Source organism: Staurois parvus, unplaced genomic scaffold, assembly GCF_062004578.1.
Source record: "Staurois parvus isolate SC_StPar_1 unplaced genomic scaffold, SC_StPar_1.0 ptg000011l, whole genome shotgun sequence".
NCBI lineage: Eukaryota > Metazoa > Chordata > Amphibia > Anura > Ranidae > Staurois > Staurois parvus.
Genome location: NW_028317807.1, coordinates 13,078,761 through 13,096,628, shown reverse-complemented (window position 1 = coordinate 13,096,628; position 17,868 = coordinate 13,078,761). Strand labels below are relative to the sequence as shown.

Genomic DNA, 17,868 nt, shown 5'->3' with positions numbered 1-17,868 from the left:
GCAAAAACCTAGAATACATACGGTTGGCTTAAATCTGTATGCAGACTGTACAAATTCCTAAATATACATGTTTGGAAATTCTGCCACTAGGTTCATTATTAGATAGAATGAAAGACTATAAAGTGAAAGCAAAATCTAACTTGGCAATATTATCAAAGCATTGTAACTTGGCTGATAGAATGCAATTGTTGGTTCTCATTTTCCCTTTTCATGTAATTGCATATAAGATTTAACCTAGTGACCCACATGAAACTATTCAATTAATACTTTGCCAATATTCAATAACATCTGGTATTACACCGTCTTCAAAAAAAATTATAGCAAAGTAATAAACAAGTACATAATGACATACAGTATACATTCAATAGAAGAATATATAGCTTTCATCAATCCTCATTTTCCTCAATCAGAACTAAAATGAAAGCAAACTTAACTCACTAAAGAGCGGTGCTGACAAATAACAGACCCTCTGAAACCTAAACTTGGATAAAAATGAATACATGAAAGAAAACTATAATCATTCCTTTTTTAGGCTTCCCCTTTTAACTAAAACTTTGCTTTGTGATGATGCATTATTCCTGTTAGGACTCATTCAATTCAGGTAACCCATTCAATTTGGGCTGTTGGTATCTGTAAACAGGCTATCCAGCAAAATTAGTGGGCTGCCTTAATGCAGCATGCCTCAACACAAAGTAACGCATTGCATTAACGTACCTAATCTGAATTTATCCGTAAGGGCCTAGTTACAAATATCACAACAATAAAACACAAACAGGCCACCCAGAATGACACGTATAGCTGGTGTCATTGACTTATCTCCGACTCACTTGTATAAGTGTGGATCCATAAACCCAAAAGGTACATACTAAGCAAAATGGTAGTGTGACAAGAACACCCCTACCTGGAAAAAGAAGGTTACTAGGTGATCCACGCGGAGTAATATAATTTCAAAAATATTCCAAACAATACTTTATTTGATCACATAGATCATAAGGAGGTTAAACATGAGCACGGTGTACATATGAAAAAATAAATAAAATCATGTTAAAAAGCACTAGGCGTCTTCAGTTTCGGGTCATCTTAGCAAATAGAGTACCATAAGGCAGAGTTATATAGTGGTGATGTAGTTATCCTGGGTTTCCATGGGTTTTCATCTAGTATTCAAATGAACCATGTATTCAGCAGATGTGTTCCCAATATATGTCAGGTATCTCCTGGTATGAAACAGCTGGAACACAGAAATACATAGTGTATATATAGAAGTATGAAAACCAAAAAACCAAAACACATCCAAAGTTCACCAGACCTCCCTCTACAGTAGTCAATGGATACTACTATTACCTTCTCAATAGTGAAATTAACAGGCCAACTTCTCAAATGTAGGGACTTCCTGGATAGCCACCCCAAGTGAAACAGGGTCCACAGTACCAAATGATTCTGAGGATATACAGTTGCAAGAAAAAGTATGTGAACCCCTTGGGATTACGTGGAGTTTTGCATGAATTGGGCAAAAAGTGTGCTCTGAACGTCATCTATGTCACAACAATAGAAGAACACACTCTCCTGAACATAATACTACAAAAACATTAGATGTTGCCATAGTTTAATTGCACATAACATTTAAACATTCACAGTGCAGGGAGGAAAAAGTATGTGAGGCCCTAGCTTAATGACTTCTCCCAGACCCAATTGGAGCCAGGAGTGAGCCAACCTTGACTCCAATCAGTGTGATGATATTGGATGTGTTGCTGACAGCTGTCCTGCCCTTAAAAACACACACCTGTTTTGGGTTTACTGGTTTCAAGAAGCACTGTCTGATGTGAACCATGCCTCGCAGAAAAGAGCTCTCAGAAGACCTACCATCAAGAATTGTTGACTTGCATGAAGCTGGAAAGGGTTACAAAAGTATCTCCAAAAGCCTTGATGTTCATGTGTCCATGGTAAGACAGACTGTCTACAAATGGAGAAAGTTTAGCACTGTTGCTCCTCTCCCTAGGCGTGGTCGTCCTGTAAAAATGACTGCAAGAGCACAGCGCAGAATGCTGCATGAGGTAAAGAAGAATCCCAGAGTGTCAGCTAACGACCTACAGAAATCTCTGGCACATGCTAACATTTTTGTTGACACATCTACAATAAGGAAAACATTAAACAAGAATGGAGTACATGGGAGGACACCACGGAGGAAGCCATTGCTGTCCAAAAAGAATATTGCAGCACGTTTGAAGTTTACAAAAGAGCAACTGGATGTTCCACAGCACTACTGGCAAAATATACTGTGGACAGATGAAACCAAGATTGAGTTGTTTGGGAAGAACACACAACACTATGTGTGGAGAAAAAAAGACACACCACACCAACATCAAAACCTCATCCCCACTGTAAAACCTGGCAGAGGGAGCATCATGGTTTGGGGCTGCTTTGCTGCCTCAGGGCCTGGACGGATTGTTGTCATTGATGGGAAAATGAATTCCAGAGTTTATCAAGACATTTTGCAGGAAAATGTACGACCATCTGTCCGCCAACTGAAGCTCCGCAGAGGATGGGTGATGCAACAGGACAATGACCCAAAGCATACAAGTAATTCAACAAAACAATGGCTGCAACAGCACAGAATACGCCTTCTGGAGTGGCCCAGTCAGAGTCCTGACCTCAACCCGATTGAAATGCTGTGGCATGACCTTAAGAGAGCGATTCACACCAGACATCCCAAGAATATTGCTACACTGAAACAGTTTTGTGAAGAGGAGTGGTCCAAAATTACTCCAGATCGTTGTGCAGGTCTGATCTGCAACTACAGGAAACGTTTGGTTGAGGTTATTGCTGCCAAAGGAGGGTCAACCGGTTATTAAGTCGAAAGGTTCACATACATTTTCCTCCCTGCACTGTGAATGTTTACATGTTATGTGCAATTAAACCATGGCAACATCTAATGTTTGTGTAGTATTATGTTCAGCAGAGTGTGTTCTTCTATTGTTGTGACTTAGATGACATTCAGAGCACATTTTATGCCCAATTCATGCAAAACTCCACGTAATCCCAAGGGGTTCACATACTTTTTCTTGCAACTGTATATAGAAAAATAATAATGATACATATAAAAATCGTGGGCATCAGGTCACCCTGAAAACAGGACACACATAAAGTGGGTATATTACCATGAATGAAGATCAAGAAGACTTCTGTCGACTTGAAATAAGACCAGGTCCTTGATGCTTTTCCAAGATACATGTAGGGGTGGGAAGCCAGGTAGTCACAATACATGGATTCCAAACACATAAACTGTGTATATGGCGTATAGCAGGCTATGCAGGCCTGAGTTTTTAGACCCAATGTAGGGTTTCCAAAAATTACTCAAAATGAGAAGATTATTGCTCCATATACTATGTATATAGCATGTAACAGGCTGTACAGGCCTGAGTATTTATACCCAATAAAGGGTTTCCAAAAATTACTCAAAATGAGAGGGTTATTGCGGTTTCATGAGGATATGGCTATGTCACAGCACAAACCCTGAATAGGATAGCGTATATATATATATATGTAGATCGTCCTCAAAAGAGGATTTACAAAAAATTCCCCGAATACACAGGGTAATTTAGGCCCATATAGCATGCCCTTTTAATACCATAAATGCTCTATAGATCTCAACAGCCGTAAGCTGAAATAACTTGCCACCGGTGGAAGATAAATTTCCCTGAAAGATTGCCGTTTGCGAACCGCTGCAATAGTAGCCTTATGGTAGTTTTCAGAGGGTCAAGGGCCTTCCTAGCAGAGAGCTGTGACACCGCCGTTCCTTCCCGCCTCGTGGGCGCCGCACCCAGTGAAGACGCCGAGCGTAGTGACGTCAATACGTTGACGCGTTTCGTCCGCCAATCACCGCAGACTTCGTCAGAACTGGGAGGGGACTTCAGTACTTCGCCTTATATGGTGCTCTAATTGCATACCAAAGAGTCTCCACCTCGCCATCTTGTGTTGAAAGAGTATCACTACATTGGAATGATCCAAAGTGAATTAAAACACATATATAAATTTAAATTTAAAATGGTTGCTGGATATAGAAGGAAGGAGCCTAAATGTTAACAGTCAGATCAACTTCAAAAAAAGGAATTAATGATAAAGAGGAGATCAATATTAGCACAATACTTATTCTAAAGAGGAGAACATCAAGACCAAATCCCATTATCTCAGCTTCAATATCAATCCAATTATTATAAAGATTTTGTTTTTATTATCTAAAGGAAATAGGATCAAGTACAGGGTTAGGTTCATATTTTGTCCAAATATGTCCATATTCAATTCACATAAAAGATACCACAGTATAAATTATAGCTTGGGATATATAGGAGGTTCCAAAAGACTCATTTAAAAAAAAACCCAAAGTTAAGTTCTGTATTGAGTCCGTATGGGGCAAGTGCTCCCAGGGTATAGATCCAGAATTTTTCCTTTTGTAGGAGGACTTTATCAAAGTCACCCCGACGAGCTGAAATATTTAACAGAAAGATCCCTTTTACTTTTAGACCATCTGTTTTGCCCCCATGAACTTCTTTGAAGTGTTGAGCCAATGGATTTTCTTTTTCTCCCTTTCTAACATTACTATTTTTATTTCTGATATCTCTCAGATGTTCACCAATCCTCGTCCTAAGGTTTCTTTTAGTTTTACCTATATACATCTTCTTGCAAGGACATTCTATCATGTACACTATTTTGCTACTTGAGCAATTGATGAAGCTTCGTATTTGGAATATCTTAGAGTTATCATTATTAAAGAACTGATTAGACTTATGCACAAATGGACAAATCTGACAATGGCCACAGGGGAACATTCCATATACCCCAGTCCTCCTCGTTAACCAATTTCTTTGTGGTGCCCTCTGGAATTCTGATTGTACTAGTATATCATTTAGATTCCGAGTTCGTTTTGCTACCATTTGGGGGCTCTCTCCTACTACTTTGGCTATCTGCGGATTTTGAGTTAATAAGTACCAATGGGAGTCCAGGGCCTTCTTAACCTCACCCCATTGTTGTCCAAATTTAGTTATAAATCTTACAAGTGAGTCGGAGATAAGTCAATGACACCAGCTATACGTGTCATTCTGGGTGGCCTGTTTGTGTTTTATTGTTGTGATATGCTTCCTTAAAGGTTCTTATAACCTGTTCCGCCACCCCGGGAGGTCTGGATTCAGTTTAAACATCAGCATGGTGTACTTTGTTTGCTGGATTATTGATATATTTTTTGACTAGATTTATACGAAAGGTTGTAATTCTCCTTTCTTTTATAGAAGGAAAAATACTTAAGGAGATAATGGCCTATCAGATCAATGAGGAGATGGATGCAGAAATTAGGTCTGCGTTTACAAAGAATTTAGATCCCCAAGTAGAGGGAAATGAGGGTGACATCAAGACCAAGTTTAAATTACATAAGAAATTAACTACTAAATATTTGAATAGAAAGTGGGATATTACATCCCTTGAATCATATATAGAGAGAGGGATTGTTCCTAGGGGATTAAGAGAAAGGGTAATTCCAGCAGAACATCTTCACACCTCCAGATTTCTGGAAAAGTGGAAAGAGGTCTGTATAAAGCATGGCATAGAGATCATGTGACTAATTGTGGAAGAAGAGAAGGTTCAATTGAATGAACTCTCTAATGAAATTAATGAGAGTGCAAAATCACTTGATCCCCTGAAGAACGATGCTGAATTTGATAAACACAATGATTTTCTTAGAAAAGAGATAGAAAAAATACAAAAAAATCTGAAATTTACGAAACAACAAAAATTTAGAAGAGATTTAGAGGATTGGGAGAAAGGTGAGATATTCGATCTAACAAATAGTAGAGGAAGAAGTCGATCAAAACGTAAAAAACATTTCTCTAGGAATAATAGAGGATATTCGTCAATGAGTGAAGATGATGATGAAAGTTATAAGAGATCGGTTAGTTTTTTAGAAGAAAAGACAGCTGGCGAGAACCAGGGAATTTTGAAACAAACAAACAAACAAATCAATGGGACAAAGGAAGAAAGAAGTACTCTAGCTACCCTAAAACTACCCAATCAAAACCGTACCCGAAAGCACAAGAGATAAAGATCAACCTAGAGGGGGGAACCAATGATCTTAAGGTAATAAATCTTTCCAAATTTGTATTGAAAAAAAGACATTATGATCTATTGCGGAAAGGTTTAACCTTCTCCCCTACGGATAAAATGGACCTATTTGAGGTCTATAAAGACCTAAATTTGTTTCTGAGAAAGATCCTTCTGAGAATTCCATATTTATCTAGAGAAGGACAAAATCCCTACGATCTCAACTCAGAGAGGGAACAACAGGCATTGAGAGATCTTATTAACCTCTCTGAGGAGACTCTTACAGAAAGTGAGCTTGGGGAGGAGGATGTCTCTAATAAGTGGAAAAGACACACTAGACTTAAAACCCCTTCTAGAAGAATGCCCAACATTAGGGAAAATAAATGGTTAAGTACTTTTTTAGATCTAGTACACGATGACCTGGGGAAAATAGACTGGACAATGAGGAACTTTGATAATCTCACGAGGGGTGAAAGAATAGCCCTTAGGGAACTTAAGAATGCTAAAAATATTGTGATCAAAAAGAGTGATAAAGGGGGAAATGTAGTATTACTGGAGAGTGTGGAATATGAGAAGGAGGTACTTCGACAGTTGAAGAGCCAGGATACATATCGTAAACTACATAATAACCCGTTCCCAAAACTTGTGGTTGATTTAAATAAAAAAGTGGGATTGGCACATGAAGCAAATTTATTAACCAAACGGGAATGCGATATGCTGACAGTCGATGTATACAATATTCCCACCTTCTATGTAATCCCAAAAATACACAAAAACCCCTCTCAACCACCGGGACGCCCTATAGTATCGGCCATTGGTGGCCCTTTGGAACCAATAGGCAAATTTGTAGACGATTTAATCAAGGATCTGGTTTTTGAACTCAGATCTTATGTAAAAGACACGGGAGATGTACTTAAAAAGATCTTAAATGTAAAAGTGCCAAAAGGTGCACTCCTGGTCGGCATTGATGTGGAATCATTATACACCTCTATCCCACATACCTGGGGACAAAAAGCTGTGGCCCACTTTCTGGAGACACATTTTCCTGAAATGGAGGCTCAAAATGAATTTATACTGGACTTGTTGGATTTTATGCTGACCCATAACTGTTTTCAGTTTTTGGGTTCCTTTTACCAGCAAATATGTGGTACCTCCATGGGAGCACCTTGGGCCCCGGCATTTGCATGTCTGCATCTAGGTCTATGGGAAGAGGAGTTAGTATATCCCTCTACTCCCTATAACCAATACGCAATAACTTGGTTGCGATATATTGATGATGTCCTGATGGTCTGGGATGGTAGTATTGATGAGCTTAAAAGGTTTATGGAATTCTTGAACGAGAATGATAGAAACATCAAACTTACTTATACAGTAGATAGAGAGGTGATAACTTTTTTGGATTTGTCAATCTCTATCTACGGAAATAAATTGGTCACTAAAACATTTAGAAAAGAAACAGCGGCTAATACACTTCTCCATGCTAATAGCTATCATCCAAGGAGTTTAAAACAAGGAATCCCCATTGGTCAATTTCAGAGAATAAAAAGAAACTGTACAGAAGATCTGGAGTATAGATATGAATCTATTCAGCTATATAAGAGGTTCAGAGAGAGAGGCTATTCACATAGAACCTTAAGAAGAGCAAAAAGAAGAGCCCTCGGTAAAACAAGAGAGGAACTGATAAATAAACCAAAATTAAAGTTAGCTGAGAACCTTGAAAACCAACCGGTAAGATTTATAACTAAATTTGGACAACAATGGGGTGAGGTTAAGAAGGCCCTGGACTCCCATTGGTACTTATTAACTCAAAATCCGCAGATAGCCAAAGTAGTAGGAGAGAGCCCCCAAATGGTAGCAAAACGAACTCGGAATCTAAATGATATACTAGTACAATCAGAATTCCAGAGGGCACCACAAAGAAATTGGTTAACGAGGAGGACTGGGGTATATGGAATGTTCCCCTGTGGCCATTGTCAGATTTGTCCATTTGTGCATAAGTCTAATCAGTTCTTTAATAATGATAACTCTAAGATATTCCAAATACGAAGCTTCATCAATTGCTCAAGTAGCAAAATAGTGTACATGATAGAATGTCCTTGCAAGAAGATGTATATAGGTAAAACTAAAAGAAACCTTAGGACGAGGATTGGTGAACATCTGAGAGATATCAGAAATAAAAATAGTAATGTTAGAAAGGGAGAAAAAGAAAATCCATTGGCTCAACACTTCAAAGAAGTTCATGGGGGCAAAACAGATGGTCTAAAAGTAAAAGGGATCTTTCTGTTAAATATTTCAGCTCGTCGGGGTGACTTTGATAAAGTCCTCCTACAAAAGGAAAAATTCTGGATCTATACCCTGGGAGCACTTGCCCCATACGGACTCAATACAGAACTTAACTTTGGGTTTTTTTTTAAATGAGTCTTTTGGAACCTCCTATATATCCCAAGCTATAATTTATACTGTGGTATCTTTTATGTGAATTGAATATGGACATATTTGGACAAAATATGAACCTAACCCTGTACTTGATCCTATTTCCTTTAGATAATAAAAACAAAATCTTTATAATAATTGGATTGATATTGAAGCTGAGATAATGGGATTTGGTCTTGATGTTCTCCTCTTTAGAATAAGTATTGTGCTAATATTGATCTCCTCTTTATCATTAATTCCTTTTTTTGAAGTTGATCTGACTGTTAACATTTAGGCTCCTTCCTTCTATATCCAGCAACCATTTTAAATTTAAATTTATATATGTGTTTTAATTCACTTTGGATCATTCCAATGTAGTGATACTCTTTCAACACAAGATGGCGAGGTGGAGACTCTTTGGTATGCAATTAGAGCACCATATAAGGCGAAGTACTGAAGTCCCCTCCCAGTTCTGACGAAGTCTGCGGTGATTGGCGGACGAAACGCGTCAACGTATTGACGTCACTACGCTCGGCGTCTTCACTGGGTGCGGCGCCCACGAGGCGGGAAGGAACGGCGGTGTCACAGCTCTCTGCTAGGAAGGCCCTTGACCCTCTGAAAACTACCATAAGGCTACTATTGCAGCGGTTCGCAAACGGCAATCTTTCAGGGAAATTTATCTTCCACCGGTGGCAAGTTATTTCAGCTTACGGCTGTTGAGATCTATAGAGCATTTATGGTATTAAAAGGGCATGCTATATGGGCCTAAATTACCCTGTGTATTCGGGGAATTTTTTGTAAATCCTCTTTTGAGGACGATCTACATATATATATATATACGCTATCCTATTCAGGGTTTGTGCTGTGACATAGCCATATCCTCATGAAACCGCAATAACCCTCTCATTTTGAGTAATTTTTGGAAACCCTTTATTGGGTATAAATACTCAGGCCTGTACAGCCTGTTACATGCTATATACATAGTATATGGAGCAATAATCTTCTCATTTTGAGTAATTTTTGGAAACCCTACATTGGGTCTAAAAACTCAGGCCTGCATAGCCTGCTATACGCCATATACACAGTTTATGTGTTTGGAATCCATGTATTGTGACTACCTGGCTTCCCACCCCTACATGTATCTTGGAAAAGCATCAAGGACCTGGTCTTATTTCAAGTCGACAGAAGTCTTCTTGATCTTCATTCATGGTAATATACCCACTTTATGTGTGTCCTGTTTTCAGGGTGACCTGATGCCCATGATTTTTATATGTATCATTATTATTTTTCTATATACAGTTGCAAGAAAAAGTATGTGAACCCCTTGGGATTACGTGGAGTTTTGCATGAATTGGGCATAAAATGTGCTCTGAATGTCATCTAAGTCACAACAATAGAAGAACACACTCTGCTGAACATAATACTACACAAACATTAGATGTTGCCATGGTTTAATTGCACATAACATGTAAACATTCACAGTGCAGGGAGGAAAATGTATGTGAACCTTTCGACTTAATAACCGGTTGACCCTCCTTTGGCAGCAATAACCTCAACCAAACGTTTCCTGTAGTTGCAGATCAGACCTGCACAACGATCTGGAGTAATTTTGGACCACTCCTCTTCACAAAACTGTTTCAGTGTAGCAATATTCTTGGGATGTCTGGTGTGAATCGCTCTCTTAAGGTCATGCCACAGCATTTCAATCGGGTTGAGGTCAGGACTCTGACTGGGCCACTCCAGAAGGCGTATTCTGTGCTGTTGCAGCCATTGTTTTGTTGAATTACTTGTATGCTTTGGGTCATTGTCCTGTTGCATCACCCATCCTCTGCGGAGCTTCAGTTGGCGGACAGATGGTCGTACATTTTCCTGCAAAATGTCTTGATAAACTCTGGAATTCATTTTCCCATCAATGACAACAATCCGTCCAGGCCCTGAGGCAGCAAAGCAGCCCCAAACCATGATGCTCCCTCTGCCAGGTTTTACAGTGGTGATGAGGTTTTGATGTTGGTGTGGTGTGTCTTTTTTTCTCCACACATAGTGTTGTGTGTTCTTCCCAAACAACTCAATCTTGGTTTCATCTGTCCACAGTATATTTTGCCAGTAGTGCTGTGGAACATCCAGTTGCTCTTTTGTAAACTTCAAACGTGCTGCAATATTCTTTTTGGACAGCAATGGCTTCCTCCGTGGTGTCCTCCCATGTACTCCATTCTTGTTTAATGTTTTCCTTATTGTAGATGTGTCAACAAAAATGTTAGCATGTGCCAGAGATTTCTGTAGGTCGTTAGCTGACACTCTGGGATTCTTCTTTACCTCATGCAGCATTCTGCGCTGTGCTCTTGCAGTCATTTTTACAGGACGACCACGCCTAGGGAGAGGAGCAACAGTGCTAAACTTTCTCCATTTGTAGACAGTCTGTCTTACCATGGACACATGAACATCAAGGCTTTTGGAGATACTTTTGTAACCCTTTCCAGCTTCATGCAAGTCAACAATTCTTGATGGTAGGTCTTCTGAGAGCTCTTTTCTGCGAGGCATGGTTCACATCAGACAGTGCTTCTTGAAACCAGTAAACCCAAAACAGGTGTGTGTTTTTAAGGGCAGGACAGCTGTCAGCAACACATCCAATATCATCACACTGATTGGAGTCAAGGTTGGCTCACTCCTGGCTCCAATTGGGTCTGGGAGAAGTCATTAAGCTAGGGCCTCACATACTTTTTCCTCCCTGCACTGTGAATGTTTAAATGTTATGTGCAATTAAACTATGGCAACATCTAATGTTTTTGTAGTATTATGTTCAGGAGAGTGTGTTCTTCTATTGTTGTGACATAGATGACGTTCAGAGCACACTTTTTGCCCAATTCATGCAAAACTCCACGTAATCCCAAGGGGTTCACATACTTTTTCTTGCAACTGTATATCCTCAGAATCATTTGGTACTGTGGACCCTGTTTCACTTGGGGTGGCTATCCAGGAAGTCCCTACATTTGAGAAGTTGGCCTGTTAATTTCACTATTGAGAAGGTAATAGTAGTATCCATTGACTACTGTAGAGGGAGGTCTGGTGAACTTTGGATGTGTTTTGGTTTTTTGGTTTTCATACTTCTATATATACACTATGTATTTCTGTGTTCCAGCTGTTTCATACCAGGAGATACCTGACATATATTGGGAACACATCTGCTGAATACATGGTTCATTTGAATACTAGATGAAAACCCATGGAAACCCAGGATAACTACATCACCACTATATAACTCTGCCTTATGGTACTCTATTTGCTAAGATGACCCGAAACTGAAGACGCCTAGTGCTTTTTAACATGATTTTATTTATTTTTTCATATGTACACCGTGCTCATGTTTAACCTCCTTATGATCTATGTGATCAAATAAAGTATTGTTTGGAATATTTTTGAAATTATATTACTCCGCGTGGATCACCTAGTAACCTTCTTTTTCCAGGTAGGGGTGTTCTTGTCACACTACCATTTTGCTTACTAGTTACAAATATCCATTTTCACGTAGCAAAACTATGCATTTTGGGGCATGAAATGCATTTCAAATAGAAATCCTATTTTCCCTATGTTTCCAGTTTACAACTATATACAGTGCGACCACAAAACGCTGCTGTTTTGACCAACCTCCTCTGCAAGACTCGTGAGTACTTCCATAACTTTTTTTGGATTTGTATGGATTTCTTTGTGGTTAAGCACAGGGGCATTTACCTCAAACATAGAATGTGGTTGCTACCCTTGAGTTTTATGTATGATGCAGTGTAGTTACATAGTCAGGTTGAGGAAAAGACACAAGTCCATTTAGTTCAACCAATAAAAAAAATAAAAATAAAACACTAATAGAAAACCTCCATATACACCATCCTATACCCACAGTTGGTCCATAGGAAGGCAGGAAATCCCAGTGAAGCATGATCCAATTCACTCCATAAACCTTTTCACAGTGTGGGTATTTTTATTTACTTTTCCACTTTTTTTGTGAATGAGTAACAAGGGGTACCATGTACCCATATGCATTCACCTAGGGGGGTGGTTGGATATCTGCCAGCCCCCTTATTCTAAAGATGGCTTCCAGAATCTAATGTTTTCCCCTCATAGACCCCCCAATGCCCATTCAGGAGGACAGGATGTCCCATGCTTAGGTAGTAATATTCCCCCCTCACCCCCGTATACTTACCTGAGTCCTCACTCAGTCTAGCATTGTGCCCATCTATATCAGCTCTCCCTGCTCTCACAGGCTTTGCTGAGGCCATGGGAGTCAAATCCTGTGGTGAAGGAGAGGGGGCGGGCCAACCCCACACAGTGTGTGTCTATGGATACAGGCAGCGTGGCTCGGGTGGCACACCGAGAAAAGGAGTAGCCAGGAGTGCTGGCGGGGAACCCCAGAAGAGGAGGATCAGGGTCTCTCTGTGCAATTCTATTGCATAGAACAGATACAGTATTTATAACATGTTTTTTATCTGAAAAAAAAAAGTTTAGGCTTTACAATCGCTTTACCTACTAATGTCTCCAACACAGACTAAAGCTGGTCATAGATGGAGCAATTTTCATTCCCATGGGGGAATCCATTGCCATTGTGTTCTCCTGGTGGGGGGAGCCACCCCCACCTGCAGAACATAGTGATTACTGCTAGCAGCTATAATAGCTGCAAGCAATAATTGCATGTAAAATACGATAGGCTGGTTTTACTCAAATTGATCGATTGATCAACTTGGGCACATTCAGCCTGCCCATACATGATTCGAATCTCAGCCAGTCCCTGCTAAACTGGCCGAGATTTGATCTGTCTATGGCCTGCTTTATACAAAGCTCAGAAAGGGCATTATACTCCTTGCTGTGACTAGTAAACAGGAAGGCATAGGACCTGTTGCTTTGCTTTAATGGGCATAAGGACAGGTTCACATTAAAAATCCCTACTAAAGCTTACTTAAAGCTTAAATCCAATCAGGTATAAAAGACACAAATTAATCCAACTCTGTATTCCCTAAGAGATTGTTTTATATATATATATATATATATATATATATATATACACACACACATATACACACACACTATATTACCAAAAGTATTGAGGAGCCTGCCTTTACATGCACATGAATTTTAATGGCATCCTAGTCTCAGTCTGTAGAGTTCAACCCTTTGCAGCTATAACAGCTTCAACTCTTCTGGGAAGGCAGTCCACAAGGTTTAGGAGTGTGTCTATGGGAATGTTTGACCATTCTTCCAGAAGCACATTTGTGAGGTCAGGCAATGATGTTGGATGGGAAAGCTTGGACCGCAGTCTCCCCTCTAATTCATCCCAAAGGTGTTCTGAGGGCTGAGGTCAGGACTCTGTGCCGGCCAATCAAGTTCCTCCACCCCATGCTCACTCATCCATGTCTTTATGGACCTTGCTTTGTGCACTGATGTGCAGTTATGTTTGAACAGGAAGGGGCCATCCACAAACTGTTCCCACAAAGTTGGGAGCATGAAATTGTCCCAAATGTCTTGGTATGCTGACGCCTTAAGAGTTCCCTACACTGGAACAAAGAGGCCAAGCTCAACTCCTGAAAAACAACCCCACACCATAATCCCCCTCCACCAAACTTTACACTTGGCACAATGCAGTCAGGCAAGTACCATTCTCCTGGCCACTGCCTAACCCAGACATGTCCATTGGATTGCCAGACAGAGAAGCATAATTCATCACTCCAAAACGTTTCCACACCTCTAGAATCCAGTGGCGACATGCTTTACACAACTGTATCCGACAGTTTGCATTGCACTTGGTGATGTAAGGCTTGGATGGAGCAGCTCGGCCATGGAAACCCATTCCATGAAGCTCTCTACACACTGTTGTGCTAATCTGAAGGCCACACGAAGGTTGGAGGTCTTTAGCTATTGACTCTATACAGTTGGTGACATCTGCCCACTGTGCACTTCAGCATGCGCTGACCCTGTTCTGTCATTTTACATGGCCTACCACTTCGTGGCTCAGTTGCTGTTGTTCCCAGTTGCTTCCACTTTGTTATAATACCAATAACAGTTGACCGTGGAATATTTAGTAGCAAGGAAACTTCACGGATGGACTTATTTCACAGGTGGCAGCCTATCACGGTACCACGCTTGAATTCACTGAGCTCCTGGGAGCGACCCATTCTTTCACAAATGTTTGAAGAAGCAGCCTGCATGCCTAGGTGCTTGATTTTATACACCTGTGGCCATGGAGATGATTGGAACACCTGAATCCAATGATTTGGAGGTGTGTCCCAATACTTTTGGCAATATAGTGTATATGCTCTGAGGCAGTAAAGATACTGTCAACTAACTCCAGCTTGTTTTTGGTTAAGGAAGGTATGTATTCACACTTGGTCTCATCACTCCAGAGTACAGAGTCCCAGTAGTCTTCTTCTTTTTCAGCATGGGCCCTGGCAAATTCTAGGTGGGCTTTTTTGTGCATGGGCTTTAGAAGATGACACCCATGCATGTCATTCCTCTGCAGTGTACACCATATAGTGTCACAGGAAATAATCACCCTGCGTCTGTCAGTGTATTGATCAGTGCATTGGACCTGCCTAGAGATATAACATTTTCAGAAACTTTGAAGCCATGGGAAAAAACTTTTTCCCTTCTTTTTTTTCTGTTAAAAAATAAAAATTTTAGGAAAAATTGAAAACAAATTTAGAGTGGAGTAGTTTTACAGATTGAATCTGGATGACATATCTAGCATAGTTGACACAATTTCTTCAAGATCTTACATCAATCTTTTCTCCAATGCATTTCTCAGGACAATAGCCTGCTTCCTCAGGGAGATATAACATATAATTCTAAAATTATATAGACAAAGCCAGAATAAGCATACAACATATCAAAAAGAATAACAGAAAAAACATCTATAACAATCAAATATTTAGTTTTACCAGATGATGGCATCAAAATGTTCATAATAAGCCACAGGGAGCCATGACCATTTAAATCCAAAAGGAGATCCCTCCCTCAAGGGTGCAGAGATAGGCCAGGTGGATAAACCACATATCCGTATTAAAACCTGAGAAAACAAATCAGATTGTCTAAATATTTACTGTGTCCCAATCTAGTTTGTAGTTTGGATTGATTTGGATGGATTCGGGACAGTTTTGGATGTATTTGGGACACAGTGAATATTTAGACGAACTGATTTGTTTCCTCAGCTTTTAATACAGGTATATAAAGCCCCATTAGTCTTTCTTAGTTAGGGTACCTATGTTTTTCAGTGTCTTGTTAATAAGGGATGTGGCACCTTCACTCACAGGCCTCCCTCTCCCCCTAGTAATCTTTGGAATTTTGGACCACTCTTTTTTCACCAACTGCTCCAGTTCTCTCAGATTGGATGGGCTCCTTTACCCAACTGCTGTTTTGAGACCTCTCCACAGGTGCTCTATAGGATTGAGATCTGGACTCATTGCTGGCCAGTTCAGTACTCTACAGCGCTTTGTCTGAAACCATTTTTGGGTGCTTTTTGGCGTGTGCTTTAGTTTGCTGTCCTGCTGTAAGACCCATGACCTCTGATGGAGACTCAACTGGGCCCTACATTGCACCCAAGAATTCTTTAGATTTCACAATGCCAGGAGTGCGCATGCGCGGCCGGCGGGACGGACATGTCCCGATGAGGCTCCGCTTTCCCGTCGGGTGATGGCACCCAGAAGCAGCGGGTCCCGGCCCGCAATACACTATTAGGGGATCCGATCCCCTGGGCAACCATCCCGGAGTCCGATCCGCCCGGGTCTGCGGCGGATCCCCCGCTCCAGACCAGAGAACTTTGACTGGGGACTCGGTCCCCTCTGTGAGCAGGCCCGCCCACTGCTGCACACAGCTCACCACTGCACACAGCCCGCCGAGGCTGAAGAGGGAGAAAACGGGGGGGCTGAGTTCATTATAACAGCCCCCCCTCCCTGATAAGCAGCAAAATGGTTAAAGGGGCACCTTGGCACCAGGTCCCCCCATCAACCAAAACCATCAAAGAGGCCCTGGCAAAGGCCTCCACCAAAATGGCCACCGCCCCAGCACGTGGAAGCAAGCAAGCAGCAGGGGCATATGCAGCCCTGCAGGATCCGCAGCCCAGCCATCCCTGCACGTCTGAGGGTGAATCTGACAATGAGACAGATGTCCCTGCACAAGCCCTGACGCCTGACCTTACACCCACTGACCTTCTATCACGATTTGAAAAAATGCTACACAAAGCTTTGAAGCAAACCTCGGACCGCATTACTGCCACACTTTCTAGGGAAATCCGTGAGCTAGGACAGCGCACTGCGGACCTAGAACAGAGGGTAGATGGTCTTGACGCTTCGCTTCAGACGCTTACGGATGACCTTGATCTTCTGCGTGACGAAAACGCAACATTATCAACACGACTGGAGGACTTTGAAAACCGAGCACGGCACTCAAACCTGCGTATCCGTGGCCTTCTGGAAACGATTGTTGATGTCCAATCAACAATAACAGCCCTGTTCCAAGAGCTTGCTCCAGCTATCCCAATCGACAGATTAGAATTGGATAGAGTTCACAGGGCGTTAGCACCACGACGCGCGGATGGTCCATCACGCGATATTATAGCCAAGCTCCAGGGAGCATCTCCTGCAGGCTGCCCGTAACAAAGAATCTCTACAGTTCCAAGGTCAGACCTACCAATTGTTCCAAGATCTATGCCCCGCAACCATCTCCAAGCGCAGGGCAATGAAACCCCACCTACAAGTACTCCAACACCACGCTATACAATATAGGTGGAGCTTCCCCTTCGCAGTGCGATTCCGACACCAGTCCCGAGATTACACCTGCAAGACTCCAGAGGACCTTTTAGACACCCTACGGATCCTGCAGCTACATTCCCCAGCGATGCCTTCAGAAAGCGCCAAGCGGAGGTCAACATCTTGCTCACCACGGAAGTCCCTCCCCACACGTGCAGCTGAAGGTCAACTCAATTTCCACAAGCGGGGACGTTTTTTGTCTCCGGGCCTACCTTTGCAAGATACCATGGACTGAACAATATTCCATGTTTATTTTTCTTTTTTCGCCACATGCATTGTAAGGTGCACTCGTTTGGTTATCACCAGGGTGGTTACCACCGTAGTTCTCCACTCTTCCTCTACCTGTTAAATTTTGGTTGCCCCAACATCTGGGGATTGTTCTAAACCCCCCTTCCTGAGCTCCACTGTAGTTTATGTTTGGGATTCTGGGTTCTGGCGGCATGAGATACCACACCCTTACACCGACATTGTCCAACAAGCACTACTAGTGCCGCCTGAGTCTAGGATCCCTGATTCTCCCGAATGTTCTTTTTATGCACCAGCATTTTTTCTACCGGGACCTAGCCACCATGTTAGGATCCGCCAGGCG

General features: G+C 41.4%; 1 protein-coding gene and 2 long non-coding RNA genes across 5 annotated transcripts in view; 1 reads left to right on the top strand and 2 right to left on the bottom strand.

Annotated features, from left to right (window-relative positions):
• PARD3B (par-3 family cell polarity regulator beta) overlaps positions 1-17,868 on the bottom strand; it is a 1,797,179-nt gene that overhangs the window by 616,944 nt on the left and 1,162,367 nt on the right. The gene's annotated exons all lie outside the window — the stretch shown is intronic.
• Positions 955-1,438, bottom strand: LOC149473774 (uncharacterized). Its single transcript, XR_016311808.1, has 2 exons — positions 1,342-1,438; positions 955-1,228 (listed from the first exon to the last, which is right to left on the bottom strand). It is a non-coding gene; the product is annotated as an uncharacterized LOC149473774 (long non-coding RNA).
• Positions 11,423-11,906, top strand: LOC149473773 (uncharacterized). The gene is made up of 2 exons (XR_016311810.1): positions 11,423-11,519; positions 11,633-11,906. It is a non-coding gene; the product is annotated as an uncharacterized LOC149473773 (long non-coding RNA).